The sequence below is a fragment of the Mandrillus leucophaeus genome, unplaced genomic scaffold, assembly GCF_000951045.1.
Source record: "Mandrillus leucophaeus isolate KB7577 unplaced genomic scaffold, Mleu.le_1.0 Scaffold90, whole genome shotgun sequence".
Classification (NCBI taxonomy): domain Eukaryota; kingdom Metazoa; phylum Chordata; class Mammalia; order Primates; family Cercopithecidae; genus Mandrillus; species Mandrillus leucophaeus.
The window spans coordinates 502160-514872 of NW_012109808.1; the positions used below are offsets into that span (position 1 = coordinate 502160).

Genomic DNA, 12713 nt, shown 5'->3' on the forward strand with positions numbered 1-12713 from the left:
AATTTTTTTTTTTTCATTCACATCTTTTATTATTAGGGATGTCAGTTGAAATTATTTTGAATAATTTCTTTAAATCATGGATTTTTTTTCTTATATCTCATATCTAGGAGCTATTTCTTGTTGCAAGGTGCAAAGTTCTATGGCACATACAAAAGCATGCTTTCGTTTGAGATATTTGTAAAATCTCTATACACACACACCCATCAATGAGCAAATATAAAAAGTATTGCCTTTGCCTCAGCATGTAGTTAATATTCAGTGAATATCTTTAAATGTAAAATCACCTGTAATCTTTAGATATATTCCTCAGATAGCCAAGATTTAATATTATATATAAAGTCGTATTAAATAGCTAAAAGAAGGAAGAGGTATTGCTATTTTTATGTCTATATCTCAAATGTTATAAAGGTTATAAGAACCTTTCTGAACATCTAAACCTTCAAAGCTAATAGTTTAAAGGTTTGTTGTATACCTGCCATCTTTTGAGGTGGCCAATAGTTGTCAACTTTTTGAGTATTCTTGAGCGCTTAGGATATGTCAATGTTTGGTTTCATTGTGTGTTAAGGAGGGAATTACAGAAGTAGAATGGAGTAAAAAGCTTAAAAAAGAAAAAGCACTGCTTCTAAAGTGATTTTAATTTCATAGGAAAAAAATACTTTAAGGACTAATATTCAATGCAGAATAGTGGAATCTGGGTACCAGATAAATATTTAACATTTGTGGATTTTACATAATCATTGGCCACTTTCTTAAAAGTGTTTTTTTTTAAAGCCCTAATTAAAAACAAAACAAAAAAAAATGCTATTCTGGCCATCACATTTACAATGTGAATAATATTTGAGTCATGACATAACTATAAGTTACTTCTAATGATTTCCATTTGAATTGTAAATCACAGCATTTAGCAATGCTAATTGTCCTTACTTTTGTTAACCCCTTAGTCCCTGGAACTTGATCATTTTGGGCTCTTTGCTCTAGAGTCTGGCTGCCATTCACATGCTAAAGAAATGCCCCTTAAATATCAGCTATAACATCCTAGGGAAATGATTTCTAAACTCTTCTCAATGAGTTTAAAAAGGCTGCTTTTTGCTAATCCATAAACTTTAAAAGGGGCTGAAGAGGCAGTGTGACTGCTTTTTAAAAGCCAAGGTTGCAGGTTGGGTACAGTGGCTCACACCTACAGATGCACGCCTATAGTTGCACCTATTTGGGAGGCTGAGGCAGGAGAAGGCGGGAGAATTGCTTGAGCCCAGGAGGTGAAGGTTGCAGGGAGCTAAGATCCTGCCATTGTACTCCAGTCTCGGCGATGAGAGTGAAACCCTGTCTCAAAACAAAACAGAACAACAGAAAAAAAGATAAAACTAAGGTTGCAAAGTAGGACTGTTTGTGTGTGTGTGTCTAATTTTGATCTTTAATCAGAGTTCTGGTTTATGTTTACTGTTGTTTGTTAGTAGGGAATGTGGTGGAGGAATGCCTTTCTAGTCTAAGTATAGGTAAGGGTATTCATGACTAGTATTCAAAGGGTATTCACACCCTGCAGGAACATAAATGGTTTTGTTTTGCAATGTTAAGGTTAAGGATGAAAGTGAAGGCCCTGTTTGCTCAGGAAAAAAAAAAAAAAAAAAGGTAATCCTTCAGTGCTCTCCATGAAATCATGTATGGAATGAAAAATTCATTGATGGGGTGAGAGGTCTCGGTGCCAGAAAGTCTTACTAGTAAATTCAGAATTCAGCTTGCTGTTCTTAGAGATCTTGTCTCCAATTCTCATCCAAAGAAAGAGTGATAGAAGGAGGTCAGATAAGTAGCACCTTGTCCCTTTAGGGAGCTACTTAACTCTACTCATTATTATCTTGGAGTCAATCCCCACCTCATTCCCTGTCCTTCCCCTAGTCTATGTCTAGAATCAAGGACCAGAGAAGCATCAACACATGCATCAACCTTTCTCCGATTTTCCTTCCCTTTCCCAACTCCCTCAGCCTTACCCTGTCCTCTCAGGAACTGCATTATTGCATCTCTTCTTTTGGATTTGGTAATTCTTACCTTAGATAAAGGAACAGGGCTGAGGATAGGCAACAGGGGCCCAGCTGTCCATGTCTCCATCCTTGCACCCCTAAGGTTTTGCCACACAAACTCCTTTGACTCGGGAGACTGCAACAGAGCTGCTTCCCTCCTCCTGCTGAGCCTTGATGGAAACCCTCATAGGAGATGGTGCTTCCTTCACCCACTCTCAGACCCCTGTTCTTCCTGGATCTCCTGAATTCCTGGCTATATCATTTAGGTTCGCTGCATTGCAAACCACTCCAAAACTTTGTTATTTATGGGCTCACATTTCCATGGCTCATGTGGGTGATGTTTTCTCTTCTGGATTGGCTTGGATGGAGCTAGATGATCTTGATGGCCTCATGTACCCCTCTGGGGCCTCAGCTCAGATGGCTGAGTAGGTTCACATGGCTGGGTTTCTTTTCTCATGGACGTTCACATGGCAATCTCAGGTGTAGGCAGCAGGCAAGGGCAAGCATTCATACACAGATGGCTCTTCAAGCCTCTGCTTGTATCACATTTGCTAGTGGCCCATATGCCCAAGCAAGTCCCACAGCCCACCCAGAACCCCAAGGTTGAAAAGACAGATTCAAACCGTCATGAGAGGAGTAACAGTCTCACTGCCAAGAGACAGATTTTGAAATGGGATTGTAGCTATTATTTTTTCAATTTAACACACTGGAAAAGAAGAAAGGCTCTGGTTCTAATAATCATATTTCCCTCGTAAATTTTCTCCTTCCAACCCTGATTCAGGTCTCAAGTTGAGGTTGGAAATCAGTACTTTTCACTAAGGGATTGTCCTTTCTTTTCTTTAATTTCAAAAAGCCACATACTAATCTTGGTTCTTTCTGCCATATCCCAAGCCTTACTCTTTTTTCCCTTTTTTCTCCATGTCTGATCATTTTGCTTTAAGTCAAATTGATTTTTTAAATGAAATGCCCATTTAAAAAATTATCCACATTCATGTTCCCTTGGATGCTTTCAAATGTTTTATTTTCCTTTGCTTTTGGCATTTACGATCTATCAGTGTTATTTGTAAAATGTCTTATATTTGTATAGGGTATGTTCTCCCTTTCCTCTTTTCTTCTTTTCTTTTTAAACTAAGACAGTTATGTTATAAAACAGCCCCCATGCTGATCCATACTTTTCTCTAGACATTTCTCTGAGATCAGTACTTTGTTGTTTATCATTATCCTTTGTTTGTAGCCAGATTTGAGGCCATGTTGCAGTTCTCACAAACAAATCAATTTGAATTAATTTGCCAAGTAGAATTAACGAGGCATTGTATGAATTCAAGATATACTACAACTACTGCATCCCCTGAGGTTATTTCTTCTCTGGGAAAATTTTGATTCTTGTACAACATTTTAATAGTGTATATCTGACCTTTGAATCTTGCACTAAATGATACAGGACTGCCAGCTGGTTTAATTTTTGAGAAGCCTTAAAAATTCTGTGCAGCCGAACAAATAGGAGTGTAGACAATTCTTTAATTATTAACTTTGTGGGGAGAAAGTTGTCTTCAAGATCGATACTCTCTGATGCTTGCTTGTTGCTAGGATTTCTTTCTTTTTCTAATGATGTTCTAAGCAGAAGTTTGAGAAACATCAAAATAGAGAAAATATATTTCTTAGATGGTCTTTGAGGTCTCCACAACCTAAAAATTATGGGCTCCTTCTTTCAAATTATAAGCTATAAATCCCAGCAAACTCTACTCCCAGAAACTGTTTTTGTTTAATTATAAAATAGGAAAGCCTTTACTCTAAAGAGGGACCTTTGTGATTACCTGAAATTCCTTCACTCCCTAAATGGACATCTACATCTGTCACTAATATATTCTTTAGCAAAAAGAATTTCCTTCAGACTATAAGGACGAATACAAACAAAATAAATAAGAAAATCCAGTCCCCTTCCACCCCTCACACGGTGAGGAAATGGTAATAGAGTTCTTCAAAGAAACTCTAATTTCTGGGTCTTAGATGAATAACATTAGAAGTGCTTAAGGAACTTGAATTCTAAGCCCCTTTAATGTTCGCTCAGAAATAATTAACAGGAGTCAGTCAGAATAGAAAACTAGTTTGGGAAAAGTGTCCTAAATTTTACATTGTATAATAGGATGAATCTCTTAAACTCGGGACTGATATATAAAACTTCTCCAGTGTTTCATATGACCAAAAATTGGTACACATTTAGCTAGATTTAAAAAAAGAATATGGTGATGACTGAGAACTAACCTGGACTCATTAAAAAACAAATAAACAAACAAAAACTCATGCATGCTAGGGTAACTTTCTCTTGGATAGCAATAGCAAATTGACAGGTAAGGAGGATACTATAAATACTGTGCAGAGTTTATCTTCATTTCCCCAAAGAAGTATACTGTAATGTACAGAGAACTATGAAGGGATCTTAAAGAGACCTGCCTATGTTCCATCATTTGAAGCTTTCTGGTTACGCTGTAAAGTTCAAGGTAAACTTAAATAATAAAAGTAACATTTATTATCTCAGTTTCTATAGGTCAGAATTTGATAGTAGCTTAGTTGAGTGATTCTGGCTTAAGATGTCTGATGAGTTGCAGTTGGTATGAACTAGGGCTGTAGTCATCTCAGTGTTATCTAGGCCTGGAAGATCTGATTACCTGGAAATCTTTCACTCACATGGATGTTGACTGGAAGCATCAGTTACTCTCTGGCTCAATTCCTTGCCTTAGGTATGTTTCCACAGAAGTTTTTAAGTGTCTTCATGACGTGACTCTAGCTCGCTCGAAATGAGTGGTCCGAGAGAGAGCACCTTTTATGACTTACTCTCTAAGTCCACACACTGTTGCTTCTACCGTATTTCACTGTGTATAATCAAGTCACTAAGTCCAGCCCACAATCAAGGTTGGAGAATCAAACCTCACCTCTGACACAGAGGAGTTTCAAAGTATTTTTAGATATTTTATAGCTCCATCATAATCTTTCTATTCAGGGACTAGAATGAATGCACAAAAGATATGCTTATTAAGTTTGCAGATAATACAAAGCTAAGAGAGGTATCTCCTACCAGAAACAAAAATCCTAGAGACAAGCTTTTTCTTATCATGTTTGAATGCTATTATGAAACAAAAAAAATACATTTAATGAGATATAAATACCTGTTTGAAGTTCATAAAGTATATTGTATGAATGCAACATGGAACAATTTCTTTGGGAAACCATTCAACTAGAAACTGTCTTGAGTTTTAGTTGGAAACAAGCTTAATATGTGGTGCTGTTATGATGTGGTTGTTTAAGCAACAGTTGCAAATCAGTGTAATAGTCAGGTCTCCTGTGGGTGGTGACTAGAAAAGTAATTGTTACTTTTAGATCTTTCGGGAATAATAAATTCGTTCTTAGGCATGGGGGTTCAAGGTTGGTCTAAAATGTCTGCAATTTATAAACACTGGCAATTCTGTCAGATCTAAAGGGAAGGATTACTATGTCATAAGTTTCTTGAGCATCAGAGATATTAATAATGGCATGACTGTCCTGTTCACGGGATGACAATATTCTTGTGTTCCTGTGTTTGTGCAGTGAAATTGTCCTCACAAACCTCCTCCCTGTCCTCTGAGCTGTGTGGGGACACCACATATGTATGTTTAAATGAACAGAATTTTTTTTAAAAAATCAAATGTTCTGGCATTCTGGCTTCAAAAATATTAGTTTGATGTTCTCTACTTAGAAATAAAACACCAGACATGAGAGGAGATGGGGATGGGTAGTGGGAGGACGAGGGTAGATAGAAATAAAAGGAAGAACAACATTACAGAGAAGCGGAGATCACACAGAGGGTGGACACGTGGGAAGGCATGGATCACGGGGAAGAGTGAGCCCCAAAATAACACTGTGTGGCTTTTGCAGCAAGGAGGAAATAAGTGGTAAGAGGAAAGGCACCTGGGGAAATCTTGAAGGGATCACATGTCAAACGGCTGAAGAGCAAACATTAAAGCTTTATTTTGAAAAGGATATTTGAAAATATTTGATACCAAAAATTCTGTGGGGAAGTAATTCTTGTGGAGTTTGCCTTCTTTTTAGTTTAACTCTTCTGAATCAGGCACTTGTTATAACAAATCATATATTGAGGGATTATTATGTGCCACAGATTTGCAACATGCTTTATATACATTTCCTTTTAATTCTCTCTCACAGTCCCATGTTGCAATTATTATTATGATCCCCTTTTAAATATGAAGAAACCAAAACTTAAAATGCACTAAGACATGGCTAAAACTAAGCATGGTTACCAGAAAGGAACTAGACAAAATTCAGACATTGAAATCAACTACTGTAGCTTCAGTGTATATTTCAGAATAATTATAGAAGGAAAGAAAGTGACAACATTTGAGGAAGGAAAGCAAATTTTATAGTCAGTTTATGTTTTGTTAATTTATAACATGGCATTTTTGAGAGGGGGTCTTAAATAAAGAATTGGTGCCAGGTTGACCTGGCATACTGAAGAAAGTTTCATTTAAAGTTGCTTGAAAATATTCTCTTAAATTATAGGAATGAATAAAGAGGTTGCAATCTCCTGGGCCTAGTTATATTAACCTAACTGGGATTGAAAGTATCCTTGATGAGGAGAAACCCTAGGAGAAATGAGCTTCAGGAAGTGAGTTACAAATGGCCTCAAAGTACAGAGAAAGGATAATGATTGGTAATATATGTTGTAATTATTGGATCAAAGTAAATCATTTTAGTATCATAATACCTCAGCAGAAATGGATCTTTGATTTGTTTAGGGTATGAAAGAGAAGTCTAATATTAACATGTATGCACAAAACATGTATATTCAACCAGCAACAAAGGTCAAGGAATACGGCATGAACATTTGGACAGTTGGACATAATATACCAGGGTTACATCTCTAGCATGGTTTCATTCCCATTCCATAGTCTATAAGATATTTGGACATGATAGACTAGGCGTGGTGGCTCATGCCTGTTGAGAGGTCGAGGTGAGCGGATCACAAGGTCAGGAGTTCGAAAGCAGCCTGGCCAACATAGTGAAACCCCATTTCTACTAAAAATTAGCTGGGCATGATGGCGCATGCCCATAGTCCCAGCTACTCGGGAGGCTGAGACTGCAGTGAGCCAAGATCACACAACTGCACTCCAGCCTCCCCATCTCAAAGAAAAAAAAAAAAAAAGATATTTGGACATGATAACTAAATATCTACAGGCTCATCAGTGAGACAACATAGGCAGAGGCTAGAGCTCAGTGAAATTATCAAGACTGAAAAAGGTTTTGGAAGGCTCTCAAGGCGAGGATTTACGCTCACTCCCATCCCCATGCTGTTTAAGCCTCCTTACTGGGAGAAAGAACTTTCTTTTCTAAGCCTTAGACAAGTGTTAGGGAAAGATCCTAAGAATTAAAATAAATCAAAGGCTCTCTGAACACCCAACCTCTTTTGGCTCCCCACAAGCTAAGCCCTTGCCTGAGATATTGCATTTAATTTGGATAAAACCATGCAACATAGATAATACCTTTTTTTTAAACAGATGAAGACACCAAGACTCACCTAGACTAAATAAATTGCCCAAGTTCACAAAACTGATAAATGTCTGATTGGACTTGATTCAAAGTTCGTCTGACTCCAATGTTCCTTTCACTCATGTTTGGGCCATCTTTGCTTCAACAGTTCAACTAGCACAGCCTGGAGTTGGTAAATTCATACTACAACTTTAATTTAGGAAGAAAATGATACTGTCTACCCGTATGTATTTGCCATTATCAGAACATATCCACAAGACATGTAGAGGTGAGCTTTATCAGCCAACTTGGTGTAGGCCAGGTGATTTGCACTTCTTTCCATGGTCTCCCTGGCTCAAGGAACCCCTTTAAAAGCTCCCTTACTTAACAATTCCCTTGTTCTCTGGATCTATTAATTTACTTTCCCCAAGCCGATCAGTTTTCTGTTCCAAGACATTAATTTCTTTACTTTGGCACATTGAAGGATCAAGGCTCGCAACATATAAATAGTTCTTTTTTCTTCTGCCCCAAAGGTGTGTAGTGAGGATTAATGAGATGATGCTTATAATTGCATTTTGAGCTCCTTGGTCGAAAGGCACTTTATAAATACAAGATATTAGTTCTTTGCTGAGATCCATCTATCACTTACTACAAGTGGCCAAATATTCTAGATGGCTTTTGGGTGCGCAACACCTCCCTCTCTGACTCTGAGTTGGCCTGGGATAATGCCAGAAATGTGACTCGAGCCAAGCTCAGAGTTTCTGGAGTTCCCTTCCTTCAGTGTCATATACTTTCTCTGAAACTTAGAAAGCGTTCTTTGGGGAAAGACACATGGCAAGAGCCTCTAAACTGCCCTAGTACTTGAGGGCAGCAGTACCACTACATTGATTTTCTTTTGCCTCTGGTTTTAATACATAGCATTTATTCTTTGAGTGTTCATTAGACCCACAGTCTGATTTTTTAGTGTCAACAAAGCAATAAAGAAAATATTTTTCCTCCGTTATTTCAGGGCTCAAGACAAAATTCAAAAATACTTTTGGCATTCATTTTGCACAGATGAACATTGTTAGGATATTCCTATTAGCATGTCCATGTGCTTGACAACATCTCAGCTGGTATTAATAGTCTATCTGCAAGAAAGTGCTTTCTGCCAGCCTGGTGCAAATTGGCAGAACCTTTAAGCCACTCTTTCTCAACTTAGCAGCAGTATATCATCATTACCTGTGGCTGGACCAAGAAATCACATTTGTCAATGCCTGAATTGCTCTTTTACTTTCAGTGGTTTTAGAAATCCACTTTGTTTTGGAAATGGGTTTAACTGAGTATGTTTTAGAAGATACAGAAACATATAAAGTGATAGATAAGAGATTTAAGGGAATATTAAGGATGTTACATTTTCTATGGTCAGTTGCTCTTTGGAAGATGACTTTTGTGGGACCAAATAGAATACAGTCATCTTTTGAATGAAGGATTGATAAGGTAGTGAGATGAGGGAAGGACACCATGGAACTAATGAGCTTCCTTCTGATCATTAGAAAAGAGTTGAGTAATATTAATAAAATAGTTTAAATATGCTATACTCCCTGTTATTCTATACTAAGTCCTATGGTAAATTGAGAAATGGGGAAACTGAGGCCAAATGGCTTGCCCAAGGTCACACAGCTAATAAGTGATAAAGTTAGAACTCAAAACCAGATTTGTCTCCAGAGCCCATGGTCTTAACTCCTATGCTGTACTGATTATGGCTTTAAGAGTATTAGTATACCTTCTAATTAAATAGGACCTATGTTTGGACCAATAAAGTGTAAGCACAGTGTTGTAAAAGTTATTTTCTGTGCTACACAAGAGTTCTATTTTTCAGTTTTTCACTTGAAATAATTGTGTTCCTTGGAGACTGTTAACAAATTTTGAGTCTCACCTTAAAGAGGGATTGATGTATATTCAGGCCTACTCAAGGGTCAGTTTGCTTTCCGTGTCTTTCCCTTTTCCTTTTATCCTAAGTGGATTCACCCAAAGTGGAAAATGTGAGGTTGGAGTGTAAAGGTTGGAACTATGAACCAGTTGGGCTTCAATACTTTCACCTCAAAGTATTCTGTTCTTCACAATATTATAATTCCACAGTGCATGTGCTTGTTGCACACGTCTCCAAGAATTGAAATACTTGATATTAGAGCCAGTGGGCCAAATGAAAATGACCAGAAGAGGCCAAATGTATAACATTCTCAATCCCTTATCAAAAATAGATGGGAATAAACACACATATAATTAAGTACAATAAAATGTGACTAATATGTTTTTTTCTAAAATCCAGTCCCACATATGTGTCGGATCCACAGAAGTAATTTAAGAACGGTTTATTTGAAGATCTCTTTGTGCAATTTATAGATTTCTCAGTGTGCTTAAGAAATGAAGTTATTACATTTTTTCTCTAATTAGTAATGCACGTATGCCTACTTTTAATGATATTATGATGTTTACTACTCATAAGGCCATTCTTTCTTGAGTATAGCCATCACTTTCTGTTGAAGAATTGATTTCACACTTTATTTAAATGTACATACTTGTTGCTATATGAAATGTATGACTGAATTTGATTAAAGATTTAATAAGAACGTATGTGAATTTGGTGAGGTTTTTTCAGCTTTTAGAGTAGCCCCGTGTAAGAATACTTATGTTTAGAAGGTTGTTTGCTCTTCAATCCAACTAGCAAATGGGGCATGGGGCAAATAATTCATTCTCATGCACATGTTTCTAAAATAGTTCTTACTAATGTTTGAGATAAATTAAAATAAAAACCAACAAGAACATGAAAAGAGACTAAGAACAATGTTAATGCGGCAATTTAAACAAATTTGGTTTTCCAAATGACCTTCCATCTTTCACAACTTTTAACAGCATGCAAGATTGCTATCCTTAGTGCCAGATATTATCAATCTGGTGTGGAAAACTTAAAACTTTTTTCTAAATGTCTTTAAAGCTGAAGTGGAGAAGAATGACTTTCTGTCACTTTCAGAAGGGTCTAAGGTTGAATCATGGCCATGCTGTCCTTCCCCATGTCACCTACTGTTTATCTAACTTAGTTATTTCTTTTTCTAGCCTGTATCATGCCCCCAGATTATTTTCTATGGTGCTTTACATTTGAAAGAGATTAGATGATGAGGGTGGGGATGCTTAGGAGGGCCAAGAGCTCTAAGTATTTGGAGGAAGTAAATACAGCTTCTTAATTAATTTGGTGCAATTAAATTCTAGACATTTGGAATTTTAGTTACTTCTGATTTTGCCCTGCATTTTGCTAAGAATATGTAGCTTTATAGTTGCTATTGACTTCACTAATCTATTCCATAGTGAGTAGCATGAAGGTCATTAATATATTTAATGTGTAGCCAACAATGGCAGATACAGAAAACCCAAAGTATAGGATACATTCAAGGCAGATCTGGCCCAAACCAATTACCTTTTCTCAGTATGGTATTCTGTTGTGTCTAAAACCCTGGGGGATGAATGAAATCCTTTATGGTATCTGCCACCTGTAGGGTAGGATTATGAGTTATAGATGTAGGTTTGTTTCAAAAAGGTACACGTTCTTTTTCTATGAAAACATCTAAAAAGTTTACCCAAGTTTATTTTTAATGAATAGAACGTTGTACCAAGACCTACCAAGGTAGACCATTATAATGATCTCTAATCAATAGCTATAGTCTTTCACCATGGGCTATTGAAGCACCAAGAAATTAAGTTGCCTTTCTCTTTTTCCTCCTTGCCTGCCCTCTCCATTGTTTTCTATGAGAAATGATTCCTTGAGGAAAATTTAAATTATCCACTGCAATTCAAAACTATTAATTGTTTTTATTGCATTTAATTTTTTGATACATTAATGTGTTATACCCTGTACCAACCAGATACGGTCCCAAAACATAGGCTAGAAGCAGATTCATAGTTGCCTGTTTTATAAGTTCTTATTTTTAAAATTCCTGGTAGTAAAGATATGAGTCAGCTTCTTAGAATAATTTGTCTATATGAGAAGTGAATGGGGAACCTTGTGAACATCCTCCAGTATTGCTACCCTTTTCCCATCCTACACCCCCACCTTCCCAACACAGAAGGTAGGTACAAGTTTATTCCCAGGTGGAATCTTCCCAGCCAATAATGACTCCTATATGGAGATGGCCCTGCAATTGAAATGCTTTAACATGCCCCTATTCATTTGGTCTGATGCTATATGCAATTCTAATATTCTTTATGGCTTTAAGATTTCTTTGTAAATTGTTTCCAGGCCACCTGGTTTGAGATTTTTCTTTCATTTTTAATATTGGTAATTTGGAATGGAGTTCCCCAAGTTGCAATATAGGCCTGTGAATCAAAGTAATGAATTACAATTCACTAATTTCTGCCAGATCAATGTGAGGTTGGTTGATGACACAGAACAGTTCCCAAGGCATGGCTTCATCATTTTGTTATTTGAAGCATATTCATTAAGGGTGTATCTCCACAGTACCACTCTCCAAGTCTGTCCTAATTATGGAAACCATTCAGCAGTGGTAATAACAGTTATGAAGGAAGAGGGGGGCATACTAGTAGTTAAAACCATTATGTTTGAGCCTTGAAACTAATTAGATATTTCTTGCTTGGAAGAAGTATTCCTAACAGGCTTTATGAAAGGATGCTTATGCAGGAAGGTCCTCTCATAGTAAGGTAAGAGAAAGAGAAAGAAGGAGGGAGACAGGAAGAGAGGGAAGTGGAGGGAGGCTAAAAATATACAAAATCAGTGTCTATTTTAAAATATAGGTGCTCAAAAGGCTACAAATGTTATATCCCTGTATTTATAATTATCTCTATTTCCAGACTTTTGAGTTTCCTTATTTTTACAAATGTGGAACAAATCTGGAAAGACAGTGATATAAAAGGTTATCTGTACTGATCTACCTCTTTGACATAGGTAATGAGATGCAAGGACACCCTTTATGGAATAAGAAGTCTCCCTTGGCCATCAAGGCTTAAATTGTCCTCTCTGCCTTCCCTCTGTCAGAACATAAAGCTGTTGCAAACACTTGAGAGGAGAAGAAAAGACAAGACATGGCCCTGTGTTTCTGATGGGAATACAGTAGATTAATAGTGGAGCTTGCCTGACTGTGGAGTGAGGGTTCCCTCTCACACGTGAAACTGATCTGAGAGCTGAATTACTCA

General features: G+C 37.0%; 1 protein-coding gene across 6 annotated transcripts in view; it reads left to right on the top strand.

Annotated features, from left to right (window-relative positions):
* The window catches only part of LOC105531714 (neurexin-3-beta), a 592764-nt gene that overhangs the window by 411819 nt on the left and 168232 nt on the right, over positions 1–12713 (top strand). The window lies entirely within an intron of this gene.